The sequence below is a fragment of the Phasianus colchicus genome, chromosome 9 (genome assembly GCF_987193195.1).
Source record: "Phasianus colchicus chromosome 9, bPhaCol1.hap1.1, whole genome shotgun sequence".
Classification (NCBI taxonomy): domain Eukaryota; kingdom Metazoa; phylum Chordata; class Aves; order Galliformes; family Phasianidae; genus Phasianus; species Phasianus colchicus.
In genome coordinates, this window is record NC_143444.1 from 160,445 (window position 1) to 182,306 (window position 21,862).

A 21,862-nucleotide genomic window follows, 5' to 3' on the forward strand; every position below is an offset into this window, starting at 1 on the left:
TTGTACAATAACAGAAAACTTCCTCACAGTCTTTGTACTTCATATAAAATCAGCTGTAACTTAATTCACAATGACATAAACAATGTGATAACACCATAGCTTATGCTTCCATTTAAAATTTATCATTTCTATTTTTGTAAAATAACATCAGTTCGTATAATCTGTGTACAATTCAGTCTGATTGCTTAGAATAACTTGTTACAAATGTTGAATAGCTGTCATGCTAATATATCATAAGACATGATGAATATGTAGTTTTTAGGAAGAGTGCCACAAGAGCTCAATCCATCTTTGAAGAGACACATTTTTTATAAGGAACCTATTTCATACTCATACATAAAGCACAGTTGTTTAGCTTTGTTTATCTTTGCAGAAGCTTGCTTATGAATATAAATAACACATTTTATAGAAGAGAGAAAGAAAGGTAGAAAGAAAGTAGCAGTAGCACAGCCTTCTTTTCATAAATTCTCTTAGAAAGTTAACTGAGTTTCACTGAAGGGAATGAATCAATGGTCCTTTATAAAGAAAAAATCAATTAGAAAGTCATTACATAAACGTTAGCATTCAAAAAATAAAATTATATATTAAAGCCAATTAGACTGTATGTCAGAACTACGGTGAATTGCACTTGCATTGATGTATGCAAAATCATTAACAACCTCCATGTCCAAGAAATGTAGAGAGTGAAAAAGAACATGTTTATAGACAACTGAATTTTCTTTTGCAAGCTATCTCAAGCAGCAGATGACTTCTCTGGGCTTTTTAAGAGGTTTACTTTGTCTATCTCAAGTGTTACTGTTGTTACTGAAATTAGAACACTTGAGGCAACACATAAGACAACAGCCACTCCTGTGGCATCCAGGAGGGCTATAGGAAGAACAGGAATCCCAGTAGAGTCTTTCTCCCAATAGCTTGCTGTAGTCCTGGTGTGATTTGTGTTTAATGCCACACTGGAGAGGCAGATGGTGTTAAACATTGAGAAGGAGCACTACTGAGCATCTCACAGAAGAGCTGAAGTCCCCTCCTGTGGATGCAATGGGACAGTCAATCTTATTTATTTCCTTAATGACAGCAAATAGGCTAGCTAACTTTTCGTGTTTGGGTCTGCATCACAGAAGATTAATGTATCTCTCCCTGATGGGTTTGTTCTGAGCAATCAGAAGCAGAAGAAATCTCTCCCTGTAAGTCAGATGCTGTAGCTTGCAAAATTAAACATTCCGATACAGGTTGTCACATCATACAACCACTGCAAGGGATGGGGCATTTCAACTGTATCACAGTTTCAGGATTTTTGTAATTGGTATTTCACATCTTAACATCAAGTAGTGCACTGGGAGTTAAAGAGTTAATGCTCCAGTTCCGTGTATTGTTGATATTTCTAGGTATAGCTGTCTCAGAAGACAACTATATAGCCCAGAGGACTTTACGTTTTTATTTTCTGTTTGGATGGGAAAACAAAACTGTTTGCAAATCATGAGACATCTCCTTTTTCCTTTCCGCTCATCTCTACAGCGTGTGTGCTCCCTAGCCATCTCACCTTCAGCGTTAGAGTAAGGCCTTTGTTTTTTGGACACTCTCATTTTATTTGATTTCTTAACTTCAATTTCAATTATATTATATTATATTGTGTTATCTTGCATTTCAATATCTCATTTAGTAAATCAACTTTTCTCCTCAGATCATTGTTGTTTCATTTTTAGGCCCATCTCTCTACCCTTTGCCCTCTCTACCCCTTTTCCCCTTCCCCCTTTCCCAAGGTGTGGGTCTGTGGGTCCCCCTGACCCATTAGTCATGGAACCAGGCTGAACTGGCCTGTAAACCATTGACATACTGCATCTACCATTAGAGGTTCAATCCTAAACACAGTAGATAGAGAGAAAAGGAGACACAGAAGTCTGAATTCATTACATATGTTTCTGAACACATATTCAACATAATACACATTTTAGTTAGATATAACTGAAATGCAAATGGCATGCATTTCATTTCAGAAATGAGATGCATTTCTGAGCTGAGGTAAAAACTATGTTTAGTTAGAAAAGCTGAATTAGGGTACTTAGTGCCAGAGATGCTTAAGTAACAAAGACATCCCTATAGCTCTGTAGATGTGAAGGAGGTATGAGATGAGACAACAACTGCTGGACAGACAAAATGCCTGAGTGTGCCTCAGCTGGTGAAAGATACCTAAATTCAGAAACATAATTTGTCCTAGGTTCCTAAAACACTTCAGTATGAGATGTATACTGTCCTAACGCTATCCATTTATCTTCTAGCAATATGTACTTAGATTAGACAAGTTTGTATAAAAGTCTAATCAAATGTTCTGATAATGGTTATTTTTATATTTGAATTCAGGTATAATGGACCATAGGGTCATAAAGAGTAGATGGTGCATATACAAATTCATATCCACTTCATAATTTATAACAATTAGTAATTTTGATGACAGAATACTAGTTCTTGGGAACAAACATACCAAAAACTACACCCATTTGGTCTAGAATAGCAAACAATCACCAAAGTCAAATAACACAACTCGAAACACTTAGTACTCCACTAATAATTTCAAAATTTAGCACAAAGGACATTATTTTAAAGACTTAATCTGGATATATGAACAATAAACAGAAAAATAGAAGAAAAAAAAAAAACATGAAAGAAATGAAAGCAAATAATAAAGAAAGATTGTTAAAGAAAAAAATGGTTATGACTGCTACTGGAGTACTGTGTTCAGGGAATCCAGAACAACCACATATTATATTCTTATTGTCCCTCGTTTAATCGTTGCTAGCAAAACCTATGCTTTAAATAAAATGCTTTTATACTAACTTTTCGTACATTAAATTTGATTTCTAAATCAAAATATACCTAAGTCAGGTTTCAGTGTAAGATATTTATAAAGTAGCCAGTATTAAATAAATTGTTTGAATATTTATTTTACAACTTGAAAGTCTATTTTGCAACTGTAGCTCATTTTCTTTGGCTCTACTTCAAAAAAAAAAAAAAATCCTTTTGTGTCTCACATGTCTTAAATCATCTTAAGATGTCTTCATCTTAAGACATCTTAAGTCACTGCATGTGTTTAGGAGCTGGTTGATCACATCTGAGAAGTGCTTGTAACAGGAAGCAACGTTGTAGTATCTTTTATTCCAACAAGTTAATCAATAAATCCGCTCTGCTTTCATTGCGCATCATCTGTAAACTGAAAAGCTGAAGGCTGACTTGCATATTTGCTAATGCACTAATGCAGTAAATGATAAGAATATGTAAGTGGTTGATTCTAATCACAGCCTTGTGAAGCTATATTGCAGAAAGCAGAATTAAATCCATAGGGCTACCCTGGACATCTGTTGTGTGGAGCTCTGACTTTGCAATTCCTATTGACAGCTACATCAAACATCTGAGTGCTTGAAATATTTGAGTGAGTGACCAGAACTCTTTAGGCTCAAATGAGATGCTGCATTACTGCATTAATAATCAGAGGAATGTTCATCAGTTCAGACATCTACAAGTTAGACACTATATTTCTATCTAAACTCTGAATTTTAAATAGACATGTTTTCTTAGAATGTAAGAATATTTTACCATTGTGTGCATTGACACAGCTAATCATAGCAGCTAATCATAAATGAGCAGATTTGTAGAAAGATTCAAGCATTAAGCGTTATCTGGAGTATTATGTTCAGGTCTGGGGCCCCCAATACAAGAAGGAAAGGGAGTTGTTAAGGTCCAGAGGAGAGCCACAGAGATGATAGAGGGATGGAGCACCTCCCCTACAAAGACAGGCTAAGGGACATGGACTTGTTCAGCCTGGTTAAAAGAAGGCTACGGGGTGACCTCTTGGCAGCATGTGACATGGAGTATGGAGAGATCAACTTTTCACAGTCTCAGCAAAGATATATTATGCTTCAAATTATGATAGATTCAAAGAAAAACAGAGATTATGCATGGAAAAGGGATGACAATCTGTTAAGCTTATTACTAAAATGCTATCAATACTGAAGGCTTTTGTGGGGTTAAGAATGTAAACTGGGAAATAATATGTAAGAGCCATTTAAAGTTCAATAAATATGCAGTAGAACCACATGACTCAGGAAGTTTTTGAGCCAAAACTAATTCAAAAGTAGAAGAACACTGTCTGGAAGCAACATACCTATTTTTATTTTTTTTATATATACACTTCTTACCAGATCCCAAAGAGATGGCCTTTTCTTACATTTATATATATATAAAAAAAATAAAAATATGGCCTTTTCCCTCTCAAGCATCTGTTTTCTCACCCATACCTGGCATTTTCTCCCAGAAATACCAGCTTTCTCACGGATACATGACCTTCTCCCCCCCACATCAGACATTTTCTCCCAGAAATATGTCATTTGAGCACAGAGATCAAGTCTCCCCGAAAAAGCACTTTTCTGAGAAATACCTGACATTTTCTCTCCAAAATACTACTTGACACTCCTCCAGTGGACATTTTCTCCCGTGTTTACCATATTTTCTCCCCGAGACCACTTGGCACACCAAAAATACCGCAGTTGCTCTCCTCTACAAGACAGTCTTTCCCACCGTTTCCCACTTTTCTCCCTCATTTATCTCATTTGCTCCCTGAAGTTCCAGCTTTCTCCTCATTCGATGACATTTTCTCCCAGAAATTCCCGTTTTTCACCCAGAGGATGGCATCTTCTTACAAAAAGAACACCTTAGCTCCCAGAAATACCAGCTTTCTCCAATCCAATGAGATTAGCTCCCAGAAATACTGCTTTTTGCCCAAGCACACGATCTATTCCACCACAACTATCATGTTTTAATCCTCAAGAATACATTCTCTACCAGACCTATGCCATTTCCTCCCACAAATACCACCCTTCTCCCAAATACGTGGCATTTCTTCCCACAAGTACTACTCGGCCATTCAAAAGAGGACATTTCCTCCCCAAAGAAGGAGACTTGCTCCCTGAAAAAACAGCCTTCTCCCCAAACAGATGAAGTTTTCTACCAGAAAAACAGCTTTTCTTAGATATGCTTCACGCTTCATCCACAAAATACTATATGACAATGCCAAAGGTGACTTTTTCCAACAAAAATACGATCTTTTCTCCCACAAATATCACCATTCTCCCAAACAGATGACATTTTCTACCACAAGTACTACTTCACACTCCACAGGATGAGACTTACCATCATACTTTTCTAGACTTCATATCACAGTTTCCTCCCAAATTAGATTGCCTTCCAGACATACCAGCATTCCCCGAAACAGAGGACATTTTCCCCCGGAAATACCATCTTTTCTCCCAGAAATGCCAGCTTTGTCAAAGATATATGAACTTTTCTTCCAAATCCATGATATTTTCTCCCAGAAATATCAGTTTCCTTCTTCTCCAAAAAATATAACACTCCAATACCCAATATCTCATTTTCAGCCAAAACTATCACATTTTCTGACAGAAAAACCAGCTTTCTTCCAAAAATATGACATTATCTCGACAAAATACCACCATTCTCCCACAGAGATGGCATTTCATCCCACAAGTACTACTTCACACTCCACACGATGATACTTTCCATCAAGAATAGGGCATTGGACCACAGAAATACCAGCTTTCTGCCTAAGAGATGACATTTTCTCCCAGAAATACCACTTTTCTCCCAGAAATACAGGAACTTTTCTGCCAGAAACACCATGCTCATCCTCTCCAGATGTTGTTTTCACCCCAAACACTAGGACCTTTCCTCTCACTACTCCCTGCTTTTTCAAAACTAGATGGTCTTCTCTCCCAGAAATACTAGCATTTTCTGAAAGAAAAGAATGCTGAAAAATCTCTTCAAGTTATTCTTCCAGCTAAGGGTGACGTGATACACTCCTGACACAGTACCGTAGGAAGATCTTACCATAAACTGGGAATTTTGGCAGACTTGTGAGCAAGTGTTTCAGACAATCAGTTTGACTGCCTGCCATGAACCACGAATCATCTCTTTAGGAGGCTACAGCAGGGCTTCTCCTGAATAACAAATCTCTGAGGCTTTGACAAGGAGGCCTGGTGGGAGATTTGGAAAATCCAGTAGATGGTCCATGGGTCTGATGCCCTAGCTGGCCACATCTCAGGGATTCTTATTACTGGACTTGTCCTTGTTCCACTGAGCGCCCACCTTTCTGGGAGGTATGAGGTGCGCTCCTGAGCACCTCTGTCCATGGAGCTGCACCTGGAGGGGATGCCATAGAATCATTAAGGTTGGAAAAGACCTCTAAAATCATCTCGTCCAACCATCAGTCCATCACCACCCTGCCCACTAACCACATCCTTCATGCCCTCCAGCACTCCATGCTGTGGGCTGATGCTCCGAGAGCAGAGGTGACGGCATTCACTTCAGAACCTCATCCCTCGCCTAACCCAAAGCACCTCACCACCCAATTCTGGGGATACGCTCTGTGTGGGGTGGCAGATGAAGAACCTGGTCTTTAAGGACCACGGTGCCCTAAACTCGGTGGCCATACCTGTGTGGATGTTTTTGAGGTTCATATCCTCATGTGGGAAGTGCTGGGCTGGCCATTTGCAACCAATGGCACACCGCATCCAGCAGACTCCACAGGGTTTTCTCATTTAAACAACCATTGTAGCACTCCAGGAAAATGGGAGCTGGGATGGAGCATCCATTACGGTAGAGCTGCACCGTGCTGCGATGCATCTGACACGCAGTGCATCTGGAAGCAGCTTTATTTTTCACCCACGTTTTTAATTCCCGTGAGCAGAGCAGGAAGCACAGCCCCGCAGGCTCCAGCAGCACAATCTGCAAGCCGAGATTACAGCTTTGTGAGTGCGGGAGATATTTCCATCCTCCTGATGGCTGAGCCGAGAGGGAAAAAGGGGAGGGGAACAAAAAACGTCCATCTATGAGGCGAAAGCTCCCGAACGAGGAGCCCCGGGCACAATCCCGCGGCACCAACCCCGGCCCGCAGCGGGGCCTCACCCGGCCACCGGCCACCGGCCACCGGCCACCGGCCACCGGCCACCGGCCACCGGCCACCGGCCTCAGCGGCCCCACCCGCAGCCCCGCGCCCGTTGCTCGGCAGCTGCGAGCCAACCGAGCCTGCCGGGAAGGTAGAGGGGCAGCACCACGGATAGCTCTTATTGGTCGAAGGAGGTGAGGGCGGAGCTCGAGGACGGCCGTCTTCTTCGCTATTGGCGGAGAGAGCCGTCAGTGCGGGGCGGGGGGCGGGGCCTCGCGGCTAGCGGGGTCGCGTTGAACTCCGCGTTAGGGCGGGGGAACGGAGCGAGGGGGCGGCGGCGGTCGAGGGTAAGCGAGCCGCCGGCTGCGAGGAGAGCGGCGCGAGGTAGGGAGCGGCGCGGGGGCCGTCCTCACCTGTCACCGGGCGCTCAGCCCTCCCTCCTCGCGGCCCCCGGGCTCCGGCCGCGGGCGCGGTCCCTCGCGGTAGCGGCCGGGCTGGGGCTGTGCTTTCGTCTAAGGGGACCCTCGTCCGAGGGAGGGCGGCAGGCAGGCTGTGCGCGCGGTGCCACCGGCTGTGCGCCGCTGCGCGGACGGATGCCGGCTGCCCTCAGGTAGGTGGGAGGGGGGCGGAGAGGGCAGACCCCGGGAAGGCCGCCTCTGGGCGCGAGGGCTCCCCGCCGCCGTCGCTGCGGCAGGCGGCACCTCGGAGTGGCGCTGCGCGAGGGGGGGAGCGGCTGGGGGCTGCGGCTGGGGGCTGCGGCTGGGGGCCGCCTCCGTGCGCGGGGCGGGGGGAGTTGCGAGGGCAGAGCCGCGCGACTTCTTATTCGTATAGCCGCGCTTCTTTTCACAGCAACGTGAATAGCTGTAAAACACATAATTCTACCTAAATTAAGTTGTTTAAATTGGAGATAAACAGATGTCTTAGACCTGCTTCTCTTTTTTTGCTGGAAGAAGTGAAGTCAATCACATTCTCTTACAAACAGGGCCTGGGTGTCCCTGTAGACAGCAGGGTGACCACAAACCAGCAATGTGGCCTTGTGGTCAAGAAGGCCAATGGTATCCTGGGATGCATTAAAAAGAATGTGGCCAGCAGGTTGAGTGAGGTGAGTGAGCAAAGTATTATTTACTAACCAGCTAACTGCAGGAGAAGACTCTTAACAGAATAGAAATTTATGTTCTTAACATGCTCCTTTTTGAAGAAAATGGTAGAAAAGACAGAAGTGAGGAATAGAGGATACTTAAACCAACCTGGATCCACTAGAAAACTTCAAAGTAGGGACAGTTACAAAAGCTCAGCTATTCCATTGAGGGAGTAAGCACAAAAAGAAAGACTGAAGCCTTTAGCTAGCAGTTTGTCAGAAAACAGTCTTAAATATGCGCAAGGGTGGAAAGAGACTTCCTATTTCCTTAAATGCAAGCAGATTGAAACAGTTTCTTTTGATTTCTGTATCTATGATTTTCATAAGCAGTTACAAGAACGGTGTTCTCAGATTGGATATTATGAGTAAATGCTTGTGTTGCATTTAAGGAAATAATAAACAGCAACTATTTCTCATCCAAGAAAAAGACAAACACGTAAACTGAATGAGCAGCTTATATACATATATCCCCTAGATATCTGTAGCACTCCCATGGTGTTGGCAGAAATGGCAGAGAATTTATAGAGATGCATACCTCCTCAAGCAGAAAGCAGAGGTTACTAAGGCACACTACCCCAGGTATCACCAATAGCAGTAGAAGCTTGTGCTTAGGCAACTCAAGTACACCTTTCACCCCCCACACGAATATTAAACATTACCATCATAGCATCCCCCCCCCCCTTTTTTTTTTCTTTCTTTCCTTTTAAATTGTCTTTTATCTCAGGCCCACGAGATGCATGGAAATCAAAAGTCCGTGAGTTATGAACAAAGAAGTTCTTTGCCACAGAAAATACGTTACATATGGAGTGAGATGTTGTGCTGTTGCCAAGCACATCAGGCTTGCTAATGTAACTTCAAATGCAGAACTTCTAGCAGAACGTGCTAGAACTAATACCATGGTACAAGCCAGAGGAGTCTTGTCTGCTGCTCTTTCCTCTCACTGCTGTCGTGGACCCTGCAACAGGCTGGATTGGACAGTGCTGGTTAAACACAGCTTGTTTCCTGAGCATTTTATCAATTATTTCTGTATTGCTGATATACAGATATAGGGTTTTTTCCTGTTCCTCTGCACAGTTGAATTTCCATTTGCCACTTTCCCAGATACTGGCATCTTGGGACCTGGGAACCAAACACAAGTCAAACTAATCCCTCTAGGTATGTCATAATGCTGGTTTTTATGTTGCTGTAATTATCTGCAGTTGTATAGAGTATTTAAGACAAATGGAACTGTTTGGTATTACGGTTTGGTACATGAAAGAAAATAAAACATCCTTTATTTTAATATATGACAAAGAATGAATAATACTTACTTGCCACCAACCACTTCTCACTTCTGACACTCTACCAAACTGATGGATGTTCTACATAAAGCAACACTTTCCTTCTTCCCTTTTGATTTAGTAGATTTTTTTTTATTTTAATGTTTGTTTCAGTCTACATATTGAAATAGGTTTTACTGGGCACCTTTACTTCTCAAACTTTCTGCATTCAGGTTTGTAAAGAAAGGCAGACTTTTCTTCTCCAAGATCAGACAGACAGCACATTCTTTGGCCAACAAATTCTTGTTTCTTAACAATACTGACATTTTGCTCTGCCAAGCATTTAAAAGTGCATTCCTTTTAGAGACCTTCTCTTCGTTACAGTCTATATGTAACTGTGATACATATTTTCTCTGTATTTGGGAAAACCTAATAATAGATACAATTTACCACCAAAAATATTTGCAGTCATGACTTCATCATAGACTTTTTCCTACTTTTCCAGTACTTGTTTGATACTTTCTTTTTCTAGTAAGCAAAAATTCTAAGCCCTTGTCCTCCAGTAACTGTCTTTCATTTTCTGATACATTCAAAGATAACCTTTGGAGGCATGCCTTTTTCTGGGAAGCCAAGTTCTAACAGCAGAAAAAAATTTCAAAGGCTGTATGGAGAGCATCAACTACAATGGCAATAATATCACTGACCTTGCTAGAAGGAAGAAATTGGAACCGTCTAATGTGGTAAGAACATAACTTTATCATCATCTAAACTTCTGCTTCTCCTAAGGAAAGTTTGTGAGTGTGTGTGACAGATGTTCTGAAATCATATAATATATAAAACAAAGTTTGTCACATGCCTAAAGATTTCATTATACATACTTTTATGATTTTTGTTTGTTTGTTTGTTTGTTTTTAATATCTGGGAACCTGTTTCTGCTGGGATTTAAGTTTCAGCTTTACAGAATTAGCCTTCAGCATCAGATGAATGTTTTTTAAAAGAAAACCAGTAGATCAGTATATACATTTTTGCTTTCATCTTATAGTAACCCAAAACTAGAATTTTTTTTTGAGTTGGAAGGGAGTCTTACAGACCATTGAGTCCAGTTCCCCAGTAATGAACAGGGACACCCACAGAGGTCAGAGACCTCAGAGGCCTGTCCAGCCTGACCATGAATATCTCCCCACTGCCATAATGTTGTCTTGCCCCAGACCTATACAAGACTACAAAGTGAGTCACCAGCTCTGGATTCCTACTTAGGAGGGGTTTGCCATCAAGATAGACAGCAAGTCTCCATGTAACCCTCTCCTCTAGGCATCAGCCCTGGGAAACATGCTGCCAAATATTCTTCAGAAAAGCATCTTAGAGAGGTTTCTGTGAGCAGATGGGGGACATTTGATGAAGCAAACGGATGCTGGGTAAGCAGTAATTCTCACTCAACAACCAGCCTGGGGGCTCCGTTCTTTCTTCATTTCCATTCTTTCTGATGGAAATGTCCTTGAAACTTAACTTTTTCCTACTTTTCCAGTACTTGTTTGATACTTTCTTTTTCTAGTAAGCAAAAATTCTAAGCCCTTGTCCTCCAGTAACTGTCTTTCATTTTCTGATACATTCAAAGATAACCTTTGGAGGCATGCCTTTTTCTGGGAAGCCAAGTTCTAACAGCAGAAAAAAATTTCAAAGGCTGTATGGAGAGCATCAACTACAATGGCAATAATATCACTGACCTTGCTAGAAGGAAGAAATTGGAACCTTCTAATGTGGTAAGAACATAACTTTATCATCATCTAAACTTCTGCTTCTCCTTCTAAGGAAAGTTTGTGAGTGTGTGTGACAGATGTTCTGAAATCATATAATATATAAAACAAAGTTTGTCACATGCCTAAAGATTTCATTATACATACTTTTATGATTTTTTTTTTGTTTGTTTGTTTGTTTTTAATATCTGGGAACCTGTTTCTGCTGGGATTTAAGTTTCAGCTTTACAGAATTAGCCTTCAGCATCAGATGAATGTTTTTTAAAAGAAAACCAGTAGATCAGTATATACATTTTTGCTTTCATCTTATAGTAACCCAAAACTAGGATGGACAATATTTATTGTTAAATCAATTGCAGTGTGTCAAGGATCTAAATCCTGTTATCTTCCATCCCCACAGAGCAAGTTGCGTGGGTGTGCAAAATCATTAGAAAGGGAAGGCTCAGAGCCATTTTATGGGAGCTCCGTAAAGCATCAAGATACTTGTTGCCGCTCTCTCTGCAACATTCGTTTTCCACCCCATAAGATGCTGCTTTGCCAGCGAAACCGACCCCATACCAGGTCGGAGCCAAATGCTCACACAGACCCCAAGTATAGGTGAAGCAAAATGGCGTTTATTAAAATGTAGCAGGCACTTAAATATTCTCGTCCCGCTTTGTCTACACCCCTTGCATACACGCTGTCCTATCGTGGGACAGCACCTGGCAAGCCCTGAGCATAGGGAACCTGACCCCGTCACACACCGTCTCCTCGCCACGCCTACTACATCTCCCCCTCCCTATGCTCAGTAATATCCCGTAACAGCGCGAACGCAAACGCTACAATTGTTCCCGATACCTGTGATACTCTATACTCTATGCATTGGTCCATAAGCTACTACATAATCCTTAGCAAGCAATTCTGAAAGCACATAATCACACACGGCAGAATAGCGGCAATACACACAATTACTAAGAGTGCTCATACTATGCCCTTAACGATCTTCACAATCCAACTCCCGAAGTTGCCAAACGTCTTCTTGAACCAGTCTCCGATGGGGTCGTCGTCCACCTGGATCCTCTCCGTATGGTCTCGCAGGACTTTCAGCGCTTTATGGATGGATACGCTGTGGTCGCTAAGATTGAAGCAACACATTCCTCCTAGGTCTTCACATTCATGCCCCTGTGCCAGGAGCAAGAAGTAGATGGCAGTTCTGTTTTGCAGCACCGCATGCCGAATGCTGTTTGTGTCCTCTAACATCGCATTCAATACTAATGTTGTTAAATTCGCCTGCTTAACTGACCAACATGCTAGGCGTTCTATCTGAGCCAAGCTCTGTGCTGCAGCAACCCCAGGGTCGTTCAGAGATTTTATCAAACATGCCGTTTGGCTAGCTAGATCGGTGTTGTTACGGCAGCTGGAATGGTTTGAAGTGTACCTCGCAAAGGCTTCTAACGCGTATTGAGGGATGCCCATTAGGCAAGTGCAAAAGAGTGAGGTTGCCGATTGCAAGCTAAAGCAAAAGTCGTTTTGGCTCGTCTTATTTACCTAAGTAACCCATAAATTCCCTGACAGTGACAAAAGGTGAATTCCCTCGCTCCCTGTGATAAAGCAATAACCACCACACACACTAAACATAGCATTTGCCTGATAGAAACGCGTTTTCTCGTTGGCAGCAACGGTTGAGTTTCCTCCACGCTTCTCCCGGCCTTCTTTCGGGGTTCCTGGGCTGTCTCCTTCTTCGGCGTTCACAGGAGCCATACCTGCAAAACTCAGAGTCCCTCGTTACTGTTCTCTTTCATCAGATCTGGTTTGACCTTTCTCACCGGGATCCACATGACACTCCCCGTATTGACATGTTTTACAGCAGCATACCCTCTACCCCACACTAGAATCCTCCATCCTGGCTCCCATATTCCTGCCTCCGTTCTTATTTTGACTAGAGGGCCTTCCTCTAGAATTCTGGGTCGCCAATGCTTTTCTACTGGTGCCCTGCTGGCATCCCCTCTTTCATAGTGATTTAAGGCAAACTGAGCTTTGGCCAGTATCTCTCCTTGTCTTGCTATTGGGATTCTGTCGTTATATCCCTCCCCCTCCCCAAGAACATAGATCTTTTCTTTGAGGAGGCGGTTAGCCCTTTCAACAATGGCCTGTCCTTGTGAGTTTCCTGGAATACCCGTAGTATGCTGAATTCCCCAGGCCTCTAACCAATCCTTGGTGGACCGTGATGTAAAACATGAGCCGTTGTCCGTTTTAATCTGCACTGGCAAGCCGAGGACCGCAATAGCCACAGCCCAGTGGGCCTGGGCCGAGGTAGAATTAGCTTTTCCATGTTGGGTAGCCACGATCATCGTGGAGGCTGTGTCAACAGTAACTGCCAACCACGACCGAGGTGACATTCGCGGCTCCCACGTAAAGTCCGTCTGCCATATTTGCAGCGGCCCTAAGCCGCGGGGGTTGACCCCCGCCCCAATAGCAGGAGCTGAATTACAGTGAGGGCAGGCCTGCACCACATCCCTTGCAGCTGTAATGGAAATACCACAGGCTCGAGCGAGTGCCCGGGCGCCTATGTGAAGCGTGGAGTGGAGGTCTCTGGCCTTTCGGATCGTCAGGACACGGGATCCTGCAGCCGCATCTGCGGCCGCGTTGCCCTCTGAAAAGAATCCTGGTACATCTGAATGACTTCTTACATGTAAAATTGCTATAGGCTCTACTCGGGTGCACAAAGCATCTTCTAAGATAAGCGCTGCTTCCGTACTAGGGATGCCTTCATGGCCCATTTTCAAAGCGAGCTTAGCTGCAAAAGCAGAATCTGTGACTATGTTACAGGGAAGGGAGGGCCAATAAACAATCGCCATCGCAACAGCTCTGACCTCGAGCATCTGAACGCTGGCGCCCGGATCTGTGAAGATTATGGAATCCCAGCGACCATTTGTTTCCCACACTACTGCCCCTTGCCCCGTTGATGATGATGCATCGGTAAACAGGGTAGGCCCTTCCACGGGCGAGTCTTGCACCCTGCACCGTAACGACAGCTGCAACGGTCTCGCCAGTTCGAAAATAGGGGGCGAGTCCGCAAATGTGAGGGAAGCTGACGTCCCTTCCAAAGCAAGCAAGATGGGCTCTGGGAGTGGTAAAGAATCACGAAATGATGTAGGGAGATAGATAATAGAAGGTTCTTGTCCAAAGGTTCTGACAGCTGTATGACGGCACTTACGAAGAAGCCTAGCCAATATTTCCAGCCAGGAGGAGTACGCACGCGTGGGCTGAACGGAAAAATGCCACCACAATGGTTGCGGTTTGGCTCCCAAGTCATGGCCTATTACAGCAGCCGCCCCACTCTCGCATTTACAGGCAGCCACTTCCAGCTCCTTTCCAGGATCATATCGAGACAGAGCCGATTGACAACAGGATTCTGTTATTTCCTTCCATGCCTCTGCCATTTCGGGCGTGATGGAACGCGCCTCGTTCGGATCCGAGCCCTTAAGCTGCTCATAAAATGGCTGCATGAGGCGAGGAGGGATCCCCAGTGCCCCTCGAACCCATTGTAGGGCTCCCACTAGCTTCTGCACATCCCATAGCGTGCGTATCCGGGGTTTGATGTCAACCCCGACTGGGTGGACAGTTTTGTCTCCCAGCCGATATCCTAAAAACTGGACCCCCGATCCTCTCTGGATCTTTTCAGCAGAAATAGTGAAGCCGGCTGATGTCAGGAGCGTCACCACTTGGGCTTCTAATGACTGGAGCCCCGATGGGGTCGGGGATGATAGCAGCAGATCATCCATATAGTGCAGCAGGAGGAACTGTCTAGGGGACTGTCGGACCGGACTCAGAACTCTGTCAATCACTATCTGACAGATCGTGGGAGAGCACGCCATCCCTTGTGGGAGCACTCGCCAGTGATACTGACGAGCCGGGCCTTGGTTATTACGGACAGGAACCGTAAAGGCAAAAGCCTCCCTGTCTTGCTCAGCCAGGGGTATGGAGAAAAAGCAATCCTTCAAATCGATAACAACAACCCCCCAGCCTGCAGGCACGGCGGATAGTACAGGCGCACCCTGCTGAACTACACCAAAAGGCACTAACTGAGCGTTAACTGCGCGCAAGTCATGCAGCAAGCGATAGGATCCTGACCGCTTTTTTATCACAAATACAGGAGTGTTCCATTGACTAAGAGAGGGTTCTATATGACCTAAGCGAAGCTCTTGCTGTACTAATGCGTGAAGCGCTACAAGCTTTTCTGTCGGTAAGGGCCACTGATCCACCCAGACAGGTCGCACTTCCTGTCTCCAGCGCAGTGGGATCGCATACTGCGCTGACAATTGGCAGATCGTGGCCCCCATTATAAATTTGTTATGCGTGCTGCCACACCCCGCAGAAAGTCCCTCCCCAAGAGGGTTCCCGGCACCTGTGCCACTAACGGGGTAAGCAGAACAGGCCTTTCCAGGGAACCATCCCTGTTGATTACGATAATCTCAATCTTCTGGGCGGACCTCCGGGTGGGCGTTGTTCCTCCCACTCCTGCTATCATCTGTGCCGCCCCTGTAGGCCATGTAGAGGGCCAACCGGATTCCGCAATAACCGTCACATCTGCGCCAGAGTCTATCAATGCAGTGACAAAGATGGACCGTGGCCCCGCTGAACCAGGTGGGAGATCGGTGATCGTAATAGTGGCCCTCACTAGAGGGCGCTCCTCACAACCCAAAGACAAAGCAACCATAGGCTGGCTCAGGTCTCCCAACTGCAAGCGGACAGGGAGGTCCCCGGTCGAACGCGGTCTTCCTCTCGATCTATTAGGATGCTGCGGTCTACTTCGAGCTCTACACTGCGGCGCCTTGTGGCCCCTTCTCCCACACAACTGGCATACTGGACTTTCGTTGCTGCCTATTCTGGCCCTACACTGGGCCCTGATATGGCCCCACTGGCCGCACCTAAAACATGGTCCTTGAGCCTCTTGACCCACTGCCGGATAGCCGGGGTGATGATGGCCAAAGCCCCCGCGCGCCATCATCACCCCAGCCACTGTGGCAGCAACCTCGCCTGCCACAGACGGATTTGACTTTTGCTTCTCTACAATATACTTGATGGCCTCACCGGGGGTGTGAAACTTTTCCGGTGCCGCTCTTAGCAAAGCGCGTATGTCCCCGCTCGACTTTTGATATAGGCAGTCCAGAATAACAGGGCTATGGACCGCCCTAGGAAGGTCTGACCCTTCTACGGCCTTTATCAGCCTATTTGCAAAATCCTGAAATGACTCCGTGGGGCCCTGTGTAATTTCTGTCCACGGGGTAGAGGGCTCTGCATTCCTTGCGAGCCTTCTAAACGCCTCTAAAGCGGCGTCAGATGTAGCAATTAATTCCCCAGGTCTCAGGTGGATAACCTGTGCCTGGGCAGTTAACAGACCTGGTGCGCTACCCATCAATCTCTGAAGGTCGGAGTTATGTAATACGTTCGCTGGATCGTTTTGCGCTATAACCAATAACTGTCTAAGCCGGGCCTGCCACTCCTCCTTCCACAATGTATACTGCACCGGCTTCAAAACCATACGCATCAAATTCTCTATATCATAGGGTAGGAGAGGCCCCTGTGCGGTAAGGTTCTCGAGGGCATTCATCGTCAAGGGGGATTTCAAACCCTTTTTCTCAACTGCCTCAAGCACCCTCGTGATCCCTTTCGGGTCTAGAGGAACCCAAATTGGGCCCTCTTCTGAGGCCACAACCGGAAACGCAGCTGGATTCGCTAGGCCCTTTTCTTCCGCTACCTCTTTAATTTTAGCCCAGTCAGTAACCGGGCCCCCCCACCGGCGCGGGCTCCCTCCCGGGCGCGGGCTCCCCCCCACGGCCGCGATCTCCTTCTTAGAAGGAACGGTCTTACCGCAATAACTTTTACAAAAATATAAAAGTACCTTAATTACTTGATCCATAATTACACACGCGACCTGCCGCCACCTCACAGGTTCCACCGCAGTGTGTCTTCCGTAGGCGACCTGCCGCCACCTCACAGGTTCCACCGCCTTACGGGCACGCCGGGCAGCTACTACTCACAGGGTGAATCACGTCGGGGTCACCACTTGTTGCCGCTCTCTCTGCAACATTCGTTTTCCACCCCATAAGATGCTGCTTTGCCAGCGAAACCGACCCCATACCAGGTCGGAGCCAAATGCTCACACAGACCCCAAGTATAGGTGAAGCAAAATGGCGTTTATTAAAATGTAGCAGGCACTTAAATATTCTCGTCCCGCTTTGTCTACACCCCTTGCATACACGCTGTCCTATCGTGCGACAGCACCTGGCAAGCCCTGAGCATAGGGAACCTGACCCCGTCACACACCGTCTCCTCGCCACGCCTACTACAGATACTAAACTTTGAAACTGTTATTTAGCTTATTAACATTACAGGGATTATTAACATTACATTCTATTTTTTTCTCTCCAAAGCATTCATAGTTGCTTTCATGTTTAAACTTGTGTCTTTCTGTAAGGGTTGATCAGGAAATCACTTTAATTTCTGTATTTTTAAGAATCTAGGCGTTCCTAAAATAGTTGGTGGATTACATGAGCAATGTGGGTAGGAAATAAATGTATTATTACCCTGAATTTGAGATAGATCTGTTCAAGGCTTTCTTCTGTACAGTACTGCAGCCTTCACAAAGCCCTGCTCACAGTATGTATAGTTTGATTACTGCTTTTTTTCTTTATGTATTTTGCATAGTACATAACAGTAATGAAGAATAAGATATAAGATAAACATGTACAGTAGAAATAAAGTGCAATGATTCTTCTTGGACAGATGTGCAATTTCTGAGATGTCTGTAGGACAAATTCCAGCTTTTGAAAAGCATAGCACAGCTAACAGTTCTGTAGAGTGTCTATAAACTCCTCTTTCTGGTTTATTTGGATGTGAATTTTCTGTTTGCTTGTTTTGTTTGTTAGTTGATTACATTCTGTTGCCTGTGACATTAAAGCAAAATCTACATATGTAGATTTGGTAGTGTTAGAGGTTTACCATTAAACTGTGGCGTGCTAGTTTAATCTGATGATTCACTTCTGAGAATATAGAAACAGAAGTGAACTTTGCTTTCAGATGAATTATTTAAATTTCTTCCGCTCTTCAAAAACAGAATCAGTTTCACTTATGAAATCAACATGGATGTTTATGTTTCTTACAAAAAAACTTTTATTCTTCTAGTTTTGAACCTGATTTAGCATGAAAAATACTAAGCTGAAACTACTATTTTTGTTAACCACGTTTATGTTAATGGCACTTAAGCAATCCAACCAGGATCAAAGCTCCATTGTAGGAACTGTGCAGATGCATAGCAGTAGACATATCCTGCCCTAAAGAAAAAGCAAAAATAAATAACGTAATGAAATGGAACACAAAGTAATTGGTAAAGTTATAAGAAGCATCATAGGGGGAAAAAAAAAATAGATGGACAAAGAATAAAAAAGAGGTTTGAGACAAAAATAAAAATGTTCTTACTGTCAGATTTCAGAAGTTGTACAAGGAAAAGGAGTAAAAAATTAAATTTATACAACGAGGATGTCCAGAAAATCTAAGAAGTTAATCTTGATTTTACATTGAACAAAAATAGAATGAATAAAAATCCGTAGGTCTCACAAATACGTATGTTATGATCATAAATGCACCATTAAGAGTCTTTCAACATCTTCTTAAGCAATTTATTCATTTTATCTTTAGAGGGTAACAATGTGGAGCAAAAAAGTTTTGCAGTCCTCTGTGATAGAACAAGTGGCAGCAAACCTTTGAGGAGAAAGAGTAAGATGGATGGCCTTAAACAGTTTTTGCTTTTATTAACGGAGCCTGATTTGTTTTCACAGAAATGAGGCAAATAATAAACATACACAGAAAGGAGAGTAGGAGATAGAAGGACAACAAGAAAAAAAAAATGGAGTGTCAAATTTTCTCCCAAATGGACTTGCAAGAGTTGACAGTGACTTACTAGAGCATTAATTTCTTCTTTACAGCTTTATTCAGGTCTAAGACAGAAAAAAAGAACATGCACACGAGTCTTCCAATCCATATTTTCTATGTTATTTAAAGTAATAAGGTTATGTATGGTATTTTATGTTGGTTTCATTTACATTTGCAGGTACTAAAATCTAACAAGTTTCTCAAAACCTGTAACAGAAAAATGCTGAGAAGAATCAAATTTATTGCTCTCTCTCTTCACATACATTGGGCTTATGATCCTCCCACTTCAGTGGCTGTTCTTCCATGTATTACTGAGTGCAATCATGTACAAATATAAGATAAACATTTTCTTTAAAGTATTTATAGTATGTTGCGCTCAAATAAATATTTGAGAAAATAAAGAAATAACCTGACAGCTATTAATCAGAGTTTTATTGCCTTTAATATATGATCCATCCTGATATAGCAATTATTGTTGTTTTAGTAAATGCATTACCTCACTTTTACAGGTTTATTTTCAGCCAGTATATCTATCCTTTTGCTCAACACAACAGAGAACTTTCCAATAGCCAAAAAACATTCTGCCTTTAAATTAAATTAATCTTCTTGGAAATATTACTCTTCCAACTCTCCTGTTCTGTATGTCAGCTACTGCTCAAAGCTGTCTACTGTTCCTCCTGTTAACCATACAGTTATTAAAACTTGGTATATGAATACCTTTTCATCATATTTATCCACAATAAATGAATGAGACTTCTCCCCATAGAATCTTTCTATGAAACTTTCCATCCCTCTGTCTTTCTGCTAAATCTCAAATAATCTGAACTGCAGTTCATTTAGATATTAGACCTCAGGTTCAGATAACATCCTTGAGGTAATAAATGTTATTGTCTGACAGATCTAAAGTGATATTTTTCCTGTAGAAAATTCCATGGGGCACTTACACTGAAACTGAGAAGTGTTTTTCCTTCTCTTGCTGAGTGAGGGTTTAAATAGGAAATGCATATACACAGAGCAAAATTTGGAAGGTAACATTTCCCATCAGGTCTTTTCAGTATTACAGAGCAAGAAAAAGATTTTTAAGACTTGCATGTGCTGATTAAGGTGATTGAATTTTTTCTACTATTATTTTCCTTTTAGTTTAGCAATAAAGAAATACATTAAAAAAATGCAGTAGGGGAAAGATCTGCCCATGGATTTGTTGTATTTGTGCATATCTAAATAGCAGTACAGGCATCTTGTCATCCCAAGGACACCATGGAGTATTCATATAATATAAAGAGAGATGATGGGGATTTTCTAATAACTAAATTGGAAATCAGAAATGTTACTTTTTTTTTTTTTTTTTTTTCCCCAATTTACCAGTTTGCAAGCAATGCCTCCTTTTCCATAAAGACAGCTCTTCAAGAAAGCCCATTTCTAACACTCACAGACCTGTGCAGAACACCGTTTTTCATAGATGACAGACAGTAACTTTACAATAACATCAGCCATTTCTTTCAACACTGTCACAAATACCATTCAACAACAAATAGCATTCAACTAGGCCTCAACTGCCTAATCTCATTGAAGCCTGTATACCTTTCATTCAGTGTTAACATTACTTGAAAAAAAGTGTTTGGACGTTACATTATATTATCCTCAGTTCATCGTGTTGTAGCAGATCTAATCTTTAATGAAAACGAGACATGTAGGAATCCTATTTGAACTTTTCTTTTATCTTCACTCTTATTTCAAAAAGAAAGTTGTTGATTAAACACACCTAGTGACAAACCAACATGTGATTATCATCTATAATAAATGATACTCCTGCTTGCTAGTATAATTGTATTTGCTTTTCTTGTTGCCTTTGCTTGCTTCATCCACACCAGTAGATGTGTTGAGAAAACTGACTGGGAGAAAAGAGGTCATTCCCTGGTCCTGGTTACAAAGACAGCACAGACACAGCCCATGGTGACTGAAAAACAAGGAATAAAGAGGTTCAAGACTGTACTGCAAAAGTGTATTGCAACTGCAGGTTGCTTAAAGAAGTAGAAGCAAAGGGAATGTCCACAGGTTTGAAAAAGTGGCCTGCAACTACACAATATTCATTGTTTCAGAAAGGAGATTTAACGATGCAAAATCTTTGGCAAGAGAACAGTTGTTTTTAGGGATCAAATAGAGAGAGAAATAGTGCTGGGGACCTAGACTCCATTTAGGACATAATACTTGTCTTGTCTCTACACATGAAAATATTTTAAATTACTAGCTGAGAGATCAGGGGTCCTGAACCATGGTATGTTCATTATTGTTGATTGCATGTACTGTGTCATATCACTTAAAAAATTAAAAACATTAATGGCACTGAAATTTCAAACTGGGTGCACGTACCACTGTGCATAACAACTGACAAGCTATTATCTACGTTGATTAAAACTCTTAGTGCTAGTGTTTTAGCTTCTCCAAAAGCAAGGAATAAACAATTTGAATGTAGGCTTTATCAGTATTTGTACTTGTAATAAAACCAGGAATATTCATAGAATCATAGAATCATAGAATTTTTTTTTGAGTTGGAAGGGACTCTTACAGACCATTGAGTCCAGTTCCCCAGTAATGAACAGGGACACCCACAGAGGTCAGAGACCTCAGAGGCCTGTCCAGCCTGACCATGAATATCTCCCCACTGCCATAATGTTGTCTTGCCCCAGACCTATACAAGACTACAAAGTGAGTCACCAGCTCTGGATTCCTACTTAGGAGGGGTTTGCCATCAAGATAGACAGCAAGTCTCCATGTAACCCTCTCCTCTAGGCATCAGCCCTGGGAAACATGCTGCCAAATATTCTTCAGAAAAGCATCTTAGAGAGGT

The 21,862-nt window shown here is 43.1% G+C and overlaps 1 long non-coding RNA gene across 3 annotated transcripts; it reads left to right on the top strand.

Moving 5' to 3' along the window:
- The first annotated feature begins 6,715 nt into the window (after positions 1-6,715).
- Positions 6,716-8,045, top strand: LOC149916700 (uncharacterized). 3 transcript variants are annotated; one of them, XR_016468917.1, is made up of 2 exons: positions 6,716-7,559; positions 7,932-8,045. It is a non-coding gene; the product is annotated as an uncharacterized LOC149916700 (long non-coding RNA). The 3 variants fall into 3 exon arrangements; XR_016468918.1 differs by having other exon boundaries at positions 6,716-7,333; XR_016468916.1 differs by having other exon boundaries at positions 6,716-7,143.
- Positions 8,046-21,862: the final 13,817 nt, after the last annotated feature.